Raw genomic sequence first — 13,578 nt, 5'->3', positions numbered from 1 at the left:
GACATTGTTGTTTCAGACCTTAAGGATCTTATTGGCCAACTATACCATCCACAACAATGGCAATTTAGATAATGTTCAAAATATTTTAAAGGTCTTAAGAGTCCCTGCATAATTACATACATTTCCTTCCCCAGTCTCATCTTGTAGTTAACTGAATACATGATTAATCTTTTTATCTCAAGAACTTGAATTTGATTTTTAAAATTTTCATTTAGCACATCTCCTCAAAACCCTCCTTATTAAATTTCTATTAATTTTAATTTAAAAGATAATATAAATTCATCCATATTTTAATAATTATATCATAAATAGGGAAAGTATCATAGTTTTTTTAACTTTGAAAAAAATGGTTGTACAGAACATATTTGATCATATAACAAATTGCTTAACATGTTTTGCACACAATTTTTTTAAGAACATCAGAGTTTCACTGGAATTTGAAAGTAAAATGGAATTGAAATAACTCAATATTAAGAAAAATAAGATATGAAAATAACTCAGAACACATCTGTGGTAGGCAGAACCTGTCTCTCACTCCCAAGGATGTCCTTATCACAATTCTTGGCATCTGTTAATACGTTATATTACATGGCAAACAGGCATTCTAGATAGAGTTACAGGTAGAGACCTTAAGATAGAATGATTACCCTGTATTATCTGAGTGGGATTAATCTAATCACAAGAGCTCTTAAAAACAAAGAGCTTACTCTTGTTGAAATCAGAGAGATGTGACAGAAGGGAAGGTCACAAATATTTGAAGGATGAGAAAGATTTGATGTGCAGATACTGCTTCTGAGATGTGCCACGTGTAAGAACCGCAGAGAAGCTAAGGATGGTCCCCAGCTGATAGCAACAAAAAGAGACTCCACAGCGAAACAAAGGGACTTCAGTTCACAATCTCAAAGACTGAATTTGGCTAACAACAGAATGAGCTCAGGAGAAGATTTAATGCTGAAGTCTCTAGAAAAAAAAAAAATTGCATCTCAGCACATACCTTATTTTAACTTTGTGAAGCTCAAAGCAGAGGACCTGGCTGTGACACAGTGCAGCAGACTTCTGACCTTGAGAAACTGTCAGATAATACAATTGAGTTGTCTTAGACCAAGCGAGCAATAATTTGTAGGGCAGTAATTAGAAACTAATAAGCATCTAGTTATTACAATTTTTGCATAAGTTTTGGTCAGTATCTTTACATATAGAAAAACGTCTGTGCAAACTTACTCAATGTAGTAAAAGTGATATTTATCACTATGAGTATTTTGGGTAATCAGATAATACAGTTGAGTTGTCTTAGACCAAGCTAGCAATAATTTGTCGGGCAGCATTTGGAAACTAATAAACATCTAGTTATTACAATTTTTACATGAATTTTTGGCCACTATCTTTACATATAGAAAAACATCTGTTTGCGCAAACTTACTCGATGTATAAAAGTGATATTTATCACTGTGAGTATTTTTAATATTTCAAAATGGGAAACTTTGAAATTATGCTGAGTCAGTAGAGAATATATTATCTTCAAAGTTTTGTAGATTTATAGATATTAAAGACAATATAGATTGTATATTATTTGTCTACAAGAACCTGTAAATGCTTAAATGCCAATTTTTAAATATGGAATCTTTTAGATATAGTCGTAGCATGAACCTGAACCTATTATGCTAGAGGATAAATTTTACCCAATTAATAAATCACAAAGCCAGTGATACACACTGAGTTGGTACCATGCACAGAAACAGAATAAAAGTTTAAGTAAATTTTGGCCTTATGCAGAAATCATGTAGTGTTTGTTTGTTTGTTTGTTTGTTTGAACGCAGCAGCAAATTAATTCACTTTTAAAATTTTAAACCAAGTATACTAAATTCCAGAATCCCAAAAAGCTCAAGATGTGTGTTTTAGATCTTAATTATTTCTGTAGTTTTGTATCATAATAATTAGAGAAAATTACTTTTCAAAGACAGTAGATTACTGTTTCAGAAATTATTTTCAAGTGATTGCATGAAATATATCCAGCTCAACTATCTTCAAGCGCAGTTTCAGGAGGCATTCTTTTATTCTATAGCATAGCAAATGCTGTTATTGATGCAACAGAATAATTTTTTTCAATCTTGTCATCCCATATAAATGGAGCTCCTCTGTTCAATAGCCGCATAAATATTCTTTGTCTCCTACTTTTAGCAGCAATGATAAATAAATTGAAGATATTCCGAGACATAACACCTGCCAACCATTAAATTGTATTCAAAAGGCAGAAGAGCATCCTAGGTATTAACCTAATACTAAATACAATTAATTCTATGGGATTGGGAAGGATGAAATATACAGACTTAGGAAGGCTGTTCCTATAGTAAAGTGTATTATCCTTCTTTCCTTAACTAGATGAATGTATATGCGAGTAGAACAGAGTTCTACGTCAGTTTCCCTGAGTGCATTTCCTATCTCATCATTTGCCAGTGTCCTCTGGATTGGAGCATTATAAAGGCACTCACTGTGCTAGATTCAGACAAACATACATGCACAAACATATACCCCCATGTATATTACCTTTATATTGACTGGTTAGACAAATGTTAGACTAAATGTAATAACTAAACTAAACTAGATGTAATAACTAAATTGTAATAACTTAGAGTGGTTATAATCAAAGTCCCAGAACTAACTCTTATGGGAGATAGTTAATTTTCTTTCATTCCATGACCAATGACTGCACCTATTTTAGACATAACTGAAGCAACGTAAGTATGATGTGGTTTCATCTTCAGGTACATGCGAAGGTAAATTCAAATAATTCATTGTTTTTCAATGGAGAAAATACTAAAAGAAATCAAAACAGGCTTCTTTTCATGAACAGAATAGCACATTACTTAACTATTTTTAAAAGAATACAGAGACATGAGACTTTACAATGACTAAATAATTCTATCCACTGTCGTGGCTTGAGTATCATCATAAAATTAGATTCGATTCTTAAATACTGTGCAGACCAGAAGAAAGACATTTTCAAATAATTCCATATTCTGCAGTTTATTTGCTAAGAGAAAGGAAGCATAGTAGTAATAGAGACACAACTGGAATCTCCTTTTAATGTGTCTTTCATACATTTCAATCACAACTCATCAGGTGTTCCAGAAACTTGATAGAAAGCCTGCTACGTAGAGAAAATTTCCTCAAAAAGCTTTATTATTATTATATGTATTAGTTAGATAAAATGCTTATAAATATTTATATATCACACAGAAATAAAATAAAATATTCACCTACAGTTTTACAAGAATGTATCAGTCATCTTGAAAATTCTAATTAGAGTGTTATAGTATGTCTAGGGCTACATAAGAGATAAGAGATTTTAAATGTACGACCTGAATTTCTAAAAAAGAGGGTTTTGCTTTCCCATTATGAACACAGAATGATAAAATAGAAGGCTTTCTTGAAATTGCCAAGATGATTCTTTCTCATACTTCTCTAAGGAGATTTTTCCTTAAAGAAAGTCCCAGACCACACGAAGGCATTAAGCTGAGAACAACTTTGTCAGGCCCCATTCGTTCTTCTACAAAATAAATATGCACTGAATGAATAAATAAGCCTAAATACAACCCTATTGTTTGCCAATTATGCTAGATACTAGCCACAAAAAGATTAAAGAGAGAAAACCATATAGTTAATATAGGAAATATATAGCTTTGTATTATTTTTATCCTCCCGGAACCACTTGCCCCCTTACAATGAATGCATGAACAACAAAAATGCAGACATTGAGACACTTGCAACAGTATTTTTTAAGACTGAGATTGCAAATGCTGTTTTATTAATTTTTTTATCTTCATAATATGACAAGTGTAGCACTTTTTACCATCTAATACCAGCCTCTAAGCTGCTAGTGAAACATATTTGCTATCATTTATTATCATTTTGTAATGGTTCTTAGTACTTCCAAACTCCCATTGAAGGAAACTGATATTAATCTATTCACATAGACTATGACAAACTTATCAACTACTTAAAATATGACCTAAATATATTTCATAATACTCACCTGTGGGCTGTTATAAGAATTCATAAAAATATTTGTTCATATGAAAGATATTTATATTTCCTGACGCACACTCTATTATAGCTACTTACACAGTTTTTAGTTCATATTTTTTAAGATAACAAATTTCCTGGTACTTTCTGAATTAGAACATCACTAAACCTTAATAGAAATGAAATTCCTACCTTTCCAATTACTGTTTCAGTCACTTAGAAGGGGTAATTTATGAAAACTGTAACCTAACAAAATCTAAATTAAAAGTTAGCTTTACTTAAGAGGTAAAGAAATCAGGGCAATTCTATCTCAATTGAGAACAAAAGGAGGTCTTTGTATATTCATTTCCATCTGCCAGCTTAAGGAAGATTTTCTCTTTTTAAAGATTCTTTAAAAAATTAAATTTAGACCATATGAAGACTCTGAAATGTCCTTTGACATAAATATTGAAAGGTGAAAATTGGCCAGGTCATGTGGGGAAAGCTGCTGATAGTGACAGTCGTTGTAATTCTTATATTCTAAAGGAGGCATTAACTGTCATATCAAAATTTTTCTCTCAGTCTTTTCTAGACATGCTTCTCTCCGGTTTGAACTGGTTTTGTGTGTCTGTATTTATCCCATTATCTGAAATTAATCATTAGAGGCAAGATTTGTAACTTAGGTTCTTTCTAATCACTTACGGAAAAATAAGAGATCACCTGTTTCCAGATCCTCAGAGACTACATATGGAAATTAAACATAGAACCAAACAGTCAGGATGAAGATGGGAAAGGAATCTTACCACAGTGTTAAAAAGAAAATGTATAACGAGTGCCTTAAGAGAGGACAACACTATTTGAATAATCAGTTAGCTAAATGTAATCTTAGCATCCATGGCATTCTGTACTACATCTGTGTGATGTGGTAATCTAAATTTGAACAGATGCCCTGCATGTTATGTGAATATTTGAATTGCTATTATGGCTATGAATCAATATTTCTTTGTAAACATCCTTATTTCAAGTGGCTTGAATCGCAGTCCCATGGTTAAATAAACAGGCTCTAGTTTAACTGCCTGATTTCATAACCAAACTCCAGCATTCACGAACTATATCTTTGGTTACTTACTCAACAACCTATTGTCATAGTTTTTACCCCTTCGTAAAAGAAAAGGTAGCCATTGTCTTATAAAATGGTAGTGAGGAATACATATATTAATGCTCTGCTTGAACATTAATTTTAATTGGCTGTTGTTATTTTCTTGTATACATTAGATCTTGCTTTCTCATTTCTTTTTGGAGTCAGGCAAGTCATATAATACATTAAAATATAGATGTCAAGTGAAAAATAGAGATATAAAGTAAAGTAATTTGAGTCAAAAATCTCTTTGCTTATGCCATCAAAACAGTTCAGGCAAAAATCTTTTATTTTTTTTCATGTGTTTTTCCTTTGCAAACATCAGAACATCATAAAGGGATATCTTCAAACTGAATTGATATCACTTAATATTAAACTCAAAACAGTTGTAAGTAAAATATTAATATTTTATTGGATCTCTCATAACTCATTCATCACTATGGCGATGTGTTATGTTTACATCAAAAGGAGGAGCTAATGCTTGAGGACAGGGAGGGGACAAACTAGCTATGTGCCATAAACTGCGGCAAGCTTTTCACATATAATTTCATCATTTCAAAAATGCATGAACCAGGTTTTGATATCACTGCATTAAAACACCAAGTCACGGAAAGATCAAATGACTCCTCCACACTTTCACCACTAGTATGTATTACAGTTAGTTTCTAAATCTAGGGACCTCGCCTTTTGGTAACTGTGAACAATCATTTAATAATACGTAGTCGTTATCAAAACTAATCTAGGGTTTACCTTTTGATCTTTCAGTAGGGCTTTACTATAACGACTTCTTAGCCCCTCATAATTTCCCTCAGGCCTCAAATGTGTCTAAATTCCCCCTCACCTTTACTTTTCTTTCCATTTCACCCAGTTTAGAAATTCTAATGTTTTAGGTTTTGCTTTTCCTTTATTAAATCCGATTATTAAAACAAAACACTTTGCGTTTGGCATGAAATGCTAAAAATTAGGCTTGGCTCATCTTTAAGACAGTTAATTTTTTTTTTTTAGATTTCCAAATGGGTCCTATCACCAGGTTTTACTGTTGGAAGTAAAAATCAGTTGTTGTCAAATTTGAGTGTTCCCCTGAAGAGCTTTTTAAATCAGTTTGTTGGAGCAAATACCAGGAGTCTGTGATTGATTAAATCTTGATTGGGGCTGAGAATTTGCATTTTAACTATAATGTGAGAACTGCAGATGTAGACCGATATTCCAGATTTTGAAGATAGTCTCAATTTATGTTTTCCCACAAATACTAAATATTTTTTTAAAAAGTATTATAATGGGCATTTCTTTATTTTTTAACCCTGCAAAAAAATTCTAAACTAACAAAAAATCTATAAAGATAGGGGTTGATAAACTTTCCATATTAACTCAAGTGTTTGTTCTTTCTACATTTTTTAGTTATATTTCTGTATTTCATAGACTAGAAAGTATGTTTTTGTGGAACAGGAGGCTGTAATAGAAATTGTAAGTTACAATGATTAATATTGTTCACTCTCCCTTGGCAAGCTGGAAAGTTAGCCAAACTACCTACTTTCAAATTCTAGCTCTATCATTTCTTAAATCTATCAACCTATGATTAAATTACTTAACCTATATGCCATGACTTTTTTCATCTGAAATATAGAAATAAGAATAGAACTATTCCATTAAGTCATTTTAGTATTATATAGGTTAATATATTGAAGACACTCAGAGAAATAACTCAAACATAGCAAGGGATAAATGAGGTCTAACTTTCAGTTTGATGATGAGCATTACGCTTTCCACTATGTAAATGTTTTGCTTGGTGGGTTTATTAACTGATAAGATGTGATGGACATAACATTCACGGGTCAAAGTGAAATTCAAATTCTGGCTAAAGATATTTTGCATTTATTTCATATATTTTAGTTCAGTTATAATATTCCTGGCTGCTTTATAATTGAAATATTTCTAATAGAAAATCTTCAAAAATACTATATTAATGAAACATCAAATAGACTGCTATTTATGAGAAAAATGATGTCTCATTCTTACTAGAAATAAATTTGAATCCTTTAATAAACAGAGGACTTGTGAAATAGCCTACAGAATCCACCTGTGTTTTTAAATCCATTTTTAATAGTGGTTCATGTACATTATAATTGAAATATAATCATCAGAATAAATCAATTGTTTGACTGCATATATATTTCAATTTCTAATTTTGGAGAATACTTGTCATTTTTCTGCAAGAATGGCTAAGACTACAAGTGTAGTAAAGAGTAATGTTTTAAGTGATTAAAATAAAACCAATATAAACAAACTAGCAAGATTAAATGCTGTACTGAATATCAATAAGCAGTTTTCAGAATGTTATGTTTCTAATATATTGTAATTATATTCTGTGTATGGCCATTTAACCCAATTGAGAGAAACATACTTAATATGAATCTTCAATATTCTTTTTGTACCATAGATAGGAGAACATCTTTGCTAAAATAGCCAGTAAACAAAGTCAACCCTCAGAAATCTCAAAGCATTTGAAATAAATACATTAGAAATAAAGAGATAGGTAGTTGTACATCCTGTGTTTATGTTCAGAATTAATATAGAAAGGCATGGTGACCCATTCAAAGGCTTAAAACAGAAAAGAAATGTTCTAAAGATGAATTAGCAATAATATAGAAATTAGGTTGAAGTTGGCGAGACAGAAAGAAAGGAGTTAAGAGTTTCACAGTTCAAAAATTAATGTTCGAATCAGATGAGGTATAAAAGAGTCCTGAGTTAACTTATTTAGTAGCAATATGGATGGAGAAGAAATACAATAGATATTAAGATAGCAAGATAGAAGACCACAAACTGAAATTAAGGATTTACTTCCCCACCTTACGACTTCATAAAATGAGAGTATTAAAGAAATAAAAGAATAACATGTATTTCTATGATAAATATGTATAACAAAATATTCAAGGTATGCATTAAAGTAAGCAAAAAAGAGCACATAAATTTCAAACTGGTTAATAGAAAAATGAGGAATTTTTAAAATAAATGAAAAACAAAAAATGTCTTTCTGGAAAGGAACATTAGAAAGACAACAGCAAACAAAAGTACACAAGTAAAAACAATTCCAAAGATATCAATAATCAAAATGAATATAAATGGACTAACTTTATCAATTACAAGACAGAGAAGCTCAGATGTTAAAAAATCTGTTTAGGATTAAGATAACACAATTTACATGATAGCAATATATTCATCATGTTTTCTCACCTTACACAATATCCTTCATATTATATATGCCTTCTTTCACACTTAGACCTCAAAGTATAGTCAACCACTGAGAAGACTTCCTAGGGAGTCTTGGGATTCCTTCCAGTCTTCAATAAAATTATTCATCTTTCTTTTTAAGAACAAGAATTTGTGCTGATCAAGGAGTTCGGGTGAGGGAAACTTTTGACTAAGTTTAAAGGGGATTTAGAAAATATATGCTTGATCATTTAGTTCTATAACATATTCTACTTACAATTAAATCCAAACTTGAATGAGTAATTTAAACAAAACATTGTTGAGTTTGGTGTTAAAATAAGGTAGAGGACTACACATTTTCAACTATTTCCTTAAGAAAATGACCTGTGAGACAAAATTGATTTTTGAATGAAAAAAATCTGATACTGTATTTTTGCTGTGCATATGTAGGTTTACAAAGAGGGTTTACAACACAAAGATTTCTAAAATTTTTATGGAACCAAAAAATACCCTCAAAAGCCAAATCAATGATGAGAAAGAAAAATAAAGCTGGAAGCATTACACTTCCTAATTTCAAACGATAGTATAAAGCTTTAGTAATCAAAACAATATGGTACTGGCATAGAAACAGATACATAGACCAATTGAACAGAATAGAGAACTTAGAAATAAATTCAAACATATATGGTCAAATAATTTTTGGCAAGAGTATCAACATGACACAATGGAGAAAGAATAGTCTCTTCAACAAATATTGCTGGGTAAACTGAATTTCCTCATGCAAAAGAATAAAATTAGGCCCTTATCCTACATCATACACAAAAATAATTTCATATCTGTGTGGGATGATGGATCGTTTATTTGCTTGGCTATAGTACTGATTTCAGTATGTGTATATCAAAACTTCATATTGTACACATTAAATATATACCATCTTTTTTTAAATGGAAGGAAGAAACTGGTCCACTGACAGGAAATAAAATCTCTTTATTTCATTCAGCTCAAGAAAACAGTAGGGTTCTTCCAGGCCTTCCTCTCATGAAGTGCTCAGCCTGTTGGTGTCTCTTTTCTTGGTATTATTTCTGGTCTTCAAATTACTTAGCCCTTTTGAATACAGATAATTTAGTGCCATTTTAAATAAATTTAGACAATTTAGGGCAGATAAAACAAGGATTGTCAGATGGAATACAATGTAATTTTGTGAAAACTTTATACTAAAAAATTACTCATTGTTTATCTGAAATTTTAAAATGTCTTCCATTTTTATTTTCTAAATCTGACACCTTAGCAATAAATGAAATGCTCATTTTTCTGTATTCTTTTAGTTATTTGTATTCTTCTCTTTTAAAACTACATATTAAGGTATTCAATAAATATTTAATAAGAAAATAGGTGCCTGGCACTCAGATAAGTATTAAAAATACAAATATATTGTGTATATATATGTACATAAAATATATATTCATGGTTATATACATAGATGATTGATAGGTAGATACAGATATGGGTATAGTTTCTTCAGTAAGCTAGTTAATATGTTTATGTAAGTATAATAATATAAATAGATGACATATGATGAGAGATTAGAGAAAGGTGTAATGTTTCTTTATCTTGGTATTTAATTTGTGACTACGTATTAAAACTTAATTGAGTACAAAATCCAATTCAAGAAACTGCAGATAATATATAAATGAATCATAAATGGTTCTTACGATTAACATGTCATGGTTTAAAAGAAGGGGAGCACACGTTCTAAAAATTAAAAGGTAAAGACAGAGAGAGATGAAATGTGATTTAGGAAAAGAATTTTAAAGGGAAAAACAACGTGTTGCCCTCTGAGCCCAAATGGAGGGGGCCACTGACTTGTTTGTCCCTATATATATACAGGCCATTAAAAGTGGATGAGACCTGTGAGGCAATTCATTGATAAAACCATATTTTTCTTCAGCTCCTCTAATTTAACTCAGATTTACAGTTTCTTTAATATACACAAATAATAAGCCCTAAATGCTCAAGACATGTTTTGCTACATAATCTACTAGGCTAATGTGAATGAGGAAGCAACCAGGAAATCGTGGTCTAGATTTAACAACCAAACTAATGTCAAGTCTCAGCTTTTCCTCTTATAGGGAAATGACCTGAATCAACATATTTAAACTCTGAAACAGTGGGTCTCCATCTTGGCTATACAAATAAACCATCTAGAATGCTTTGAAAAAATACTGATGCCCAGGCCCCACCACAGATCAGTTAAATCAGCATTGCTGGGAATGCAGCCAAGGCATCACTAGTTTTAAAGCTCCTCAGGTGACTATAATGTGAAACACAGGCTAAGAACCACTGCTTCTGAGAGACCTATTTTCTCATCAGTATGCCTTTAAAGCAACTTCCAACTGTGCCCAAAATACTCTTTGTGGTCTGAATTTACCTGTTTGTCTACTTTCCTGACCACTCTCACTAGGTAACTGATAGGCCTTTCTTATATTTACCAAGTAATGTAATATCCATATTATATCCATATTATAAATGGCTTCTTGGCCAGGCACAGTGGCTCACACCTCTAATCCCAGCACTTTGGGAAGCCGAGGCGGGAGGGTCACCTGTGGTCAGAAGTTCGAGACCAGCTTGGTTAACATGGTGAAACCCTGTCTCTACTAAAAATACAAAAATTAGCTGGACACAATGGCACGCACCTGTAGTCCCAGCTACTCGGGGGACTGAGGCAGGGGAATCGCTTGAACCCAGGAGGTGGAGGTTGCAGTGAGCTGAGATGGTACCACTGCACTCTAGGCACTCTAGCCTGGGCAACAGAGTGAGACTCCATCTCAGAAAAACAACAACAACAACAACAACAACATGGTTTCCCCAAAAGCAACCTTATTTGACAAAATGTTATTTCAATAAAAGAAAACAATTCCATGAATTCTTTCATCACATTAGAGAAAAATCAGTGACTTTCCCAGGATATCAGTGTTACATCAGCCCTCCTTTGTTCTGACACTAATATATCCTGAATTTACATAAAATATTAATTTCTTACAGTATATTTGAAATGTATTTATATGAAAAACTTTAAAGTGTTACAGGATAATTAGAATGTTACTTCGACAGCTGAAAACCTCTGTGGTCATGGTTTGCTCAGACCTGCTAGGCTTGTTCCACCCACTAGGACCAGCACACTTCCAGCTTGCATCCCATACCTGCCAAGGGTGAGCCACGCGTGGAGTGGTGAGGGGTGTGTGGGTGAACGAGCGCAGGGTCTGGCCCCTGGGCACAGTCATGCACATTGGCTGCTTTAGCAGGGCAAGCAGCTCTAGGGGCTGGTCCAGTTGCCGGCTCCGTGCAAGGCTGCGGCTGGACCAGAAGTACTGCGCACAGCTTCTGCTGAGGGCAACTGCATCTGGATGAGGGAAATGCCATAGCGCCCAGAAGCTTGGAGGCACCGGGAACCGCAGAAACCCAAAGAGGTTGTCACAGCCCTAGCTTGGGGAGCTCCTATGTCTGGGCTCCATGAAGGGCCACAGATCTTCTCTCCTTCTTATCACCAGCAACGTGGCAAGTGGAAGAGGGGATGTTTCAGCCCTGTTTGTGTTACAGCTCTTTTAGTCCCTCCATTCGATGGGTCCCAAATTCTTGTCCCACATCCAGGAAGAGTAAGGTACATGAACAACTGGAGGGCAGGCAAGGCAGAGAGTAATTTCATTGAGCAGCAGCAGAATTCTCAGAGGAGGAGAGCAGGAGTGGGTAGCTGCTATTCACAAGCAGGTCATTCCATTGAGCCTGCAGCCCTTAGAGCAGAGGAGACCCACAGTGGGTAGCTTCTATATGCAGGCAGGCCTCCCTTCATCTTCTTGCGTTTGCCTGAGTCTGGGGTTTCTGTGGGCTTCAGAGGAGAGAAAGTGTGTGCTAATTGGTCCATTGGCAGCCATAGGCAGACCAGGAAAAAGCACCATAAGTTCTCATTCTGATCCATGAGACTGGCATCCCAGTCCCCAGGCTTCAGGCCACTCCTGGGTTGAAGGTGGTGTTTCACCTGCCTCTTTCCACCTGGGAGCCTGCCTTTTGCCGTCATCAACCTGCCATCCATGGTGTCCATGCGCCCAGGCTATTCATGCTGAGGGGCACCTACAGTCCCGTGCCAAGTTGCCCTCAACCCCCCATCCCTACCAGCCTCTTCCCTTGCTTGTTGTTGTCCAAAGTCCAGAGGGGGCTGAGGCAGCAGGGGGCTGAGGCAGCAGGGGGTTGATGTGTCAGCACTGCCTTGGACATGCACACACCCAACTGGGTAATGACAGTGCCTGGGCTCGGCCTCAACATTGCTCCAAAACCATAGCGGACACCCAGAGTTGGGAGAGCCCAGGCAGCAGGAGCTGGCATTTCCAAGCCTGTGGGGGATGGAGGAACTTCTTGGGTCACCAAGGGTGCAGGGATGCCTGGGTCCACAGCTCTAGCTGGGTGACTGTAGCTGCACCTGGCAGGGCGGGGCATCCAACTGGCCATCTTGGAAGGGGCCCTGGTTCCAGCCTGTTACCGGTTCCCACTGGCTCTGTGGAGTGCGCAGCCCCTGTCTCACCTTCTCCATGCAGCAAATGTCTTTGCAGCTGCTGCTCCAGGTGGGCTGTCGCTGCCATCAAAAGGATCTTTTCAGTCAAGACAATAATGAAAGCAATGCTGTCTTGGAATTCAGCATTGAATGTATCTACAGCTACATGATTTTCACTCATTCTCAGAAACTGTACTTAACATGTCAGCAAATCAGATCAGACTGCTCCCACCAAAGAATAACCCAGGAATAATGTTAATGAATTTTATACTGATACCCACTGATGTCCTACCATTATTATATAAATCTGAGGTCAGAAGACTGTGCCCCACAGCCTGCTATTGTAAATAACTTATTATTGGAACACAGCCATGCCCATTGGTTTATGTATGATTGATGGCTGTTTTTGCCCTACAACAGCACATCTGAGTAGTGGTAACAAAGACGATGTAGGCCAGGAAGCCTAAAATATTTACTCTGTGATCCTTTACAAAAAGTGTTTGCCAAAACCAGCTATAAATTTGTTTGAGTTCCTTGTAGGTTCTGGATGTTAGCCCTTTGTCAGATAAGTAGATTGCAAAAATTTTCTCCCATTCTGTAGGTTGCCTGTTCACTCTGATGGTAGTTTCTTTTGCTCTGCAGAAGCTCTTTAGTTTAATTAGATCCCATTTGTCAATTTTGGCTTTTG

At 34.9% G+C, this 13,578-nt stretch overlaps 1 protein-coding gene across 3 annotated transcripts in view; it reads left to right on the top strand.

Moving 5' to 3' along the window:
- The window catches only part of FSTL5 (follistatin-like 5), an 825,267-nt gene that overhangs the window by 380,519 nt on the left and 431,170 nt on the right, over positions 1-13,578 (top strand). The gene's annotated exons all lie outside the window — the stretch shown is intronic.

This window comes from Mandrillus leucophaeus, unplaced genomic scaffold (assembly GCF_000951045.1).
Source record: "Mandrillus leucophaeus isolate KB7577 unplaced genomic scaffold, Mleu.le_1.0 Scaffold259, whole genome shotgun sequence".
Classification (NCBI taxonomy): Eukaryota; Metazoa; Chordata; class Mammalia; order Primates; family Cercopithecidae; genus Mandrillus; species Mandrillus leucophaeus.
The sequence above is the reverse complement of the archived record's forward strand: the minus strand, read 5'-3'. Positions and strand labels throughout refer to the sequence as shown.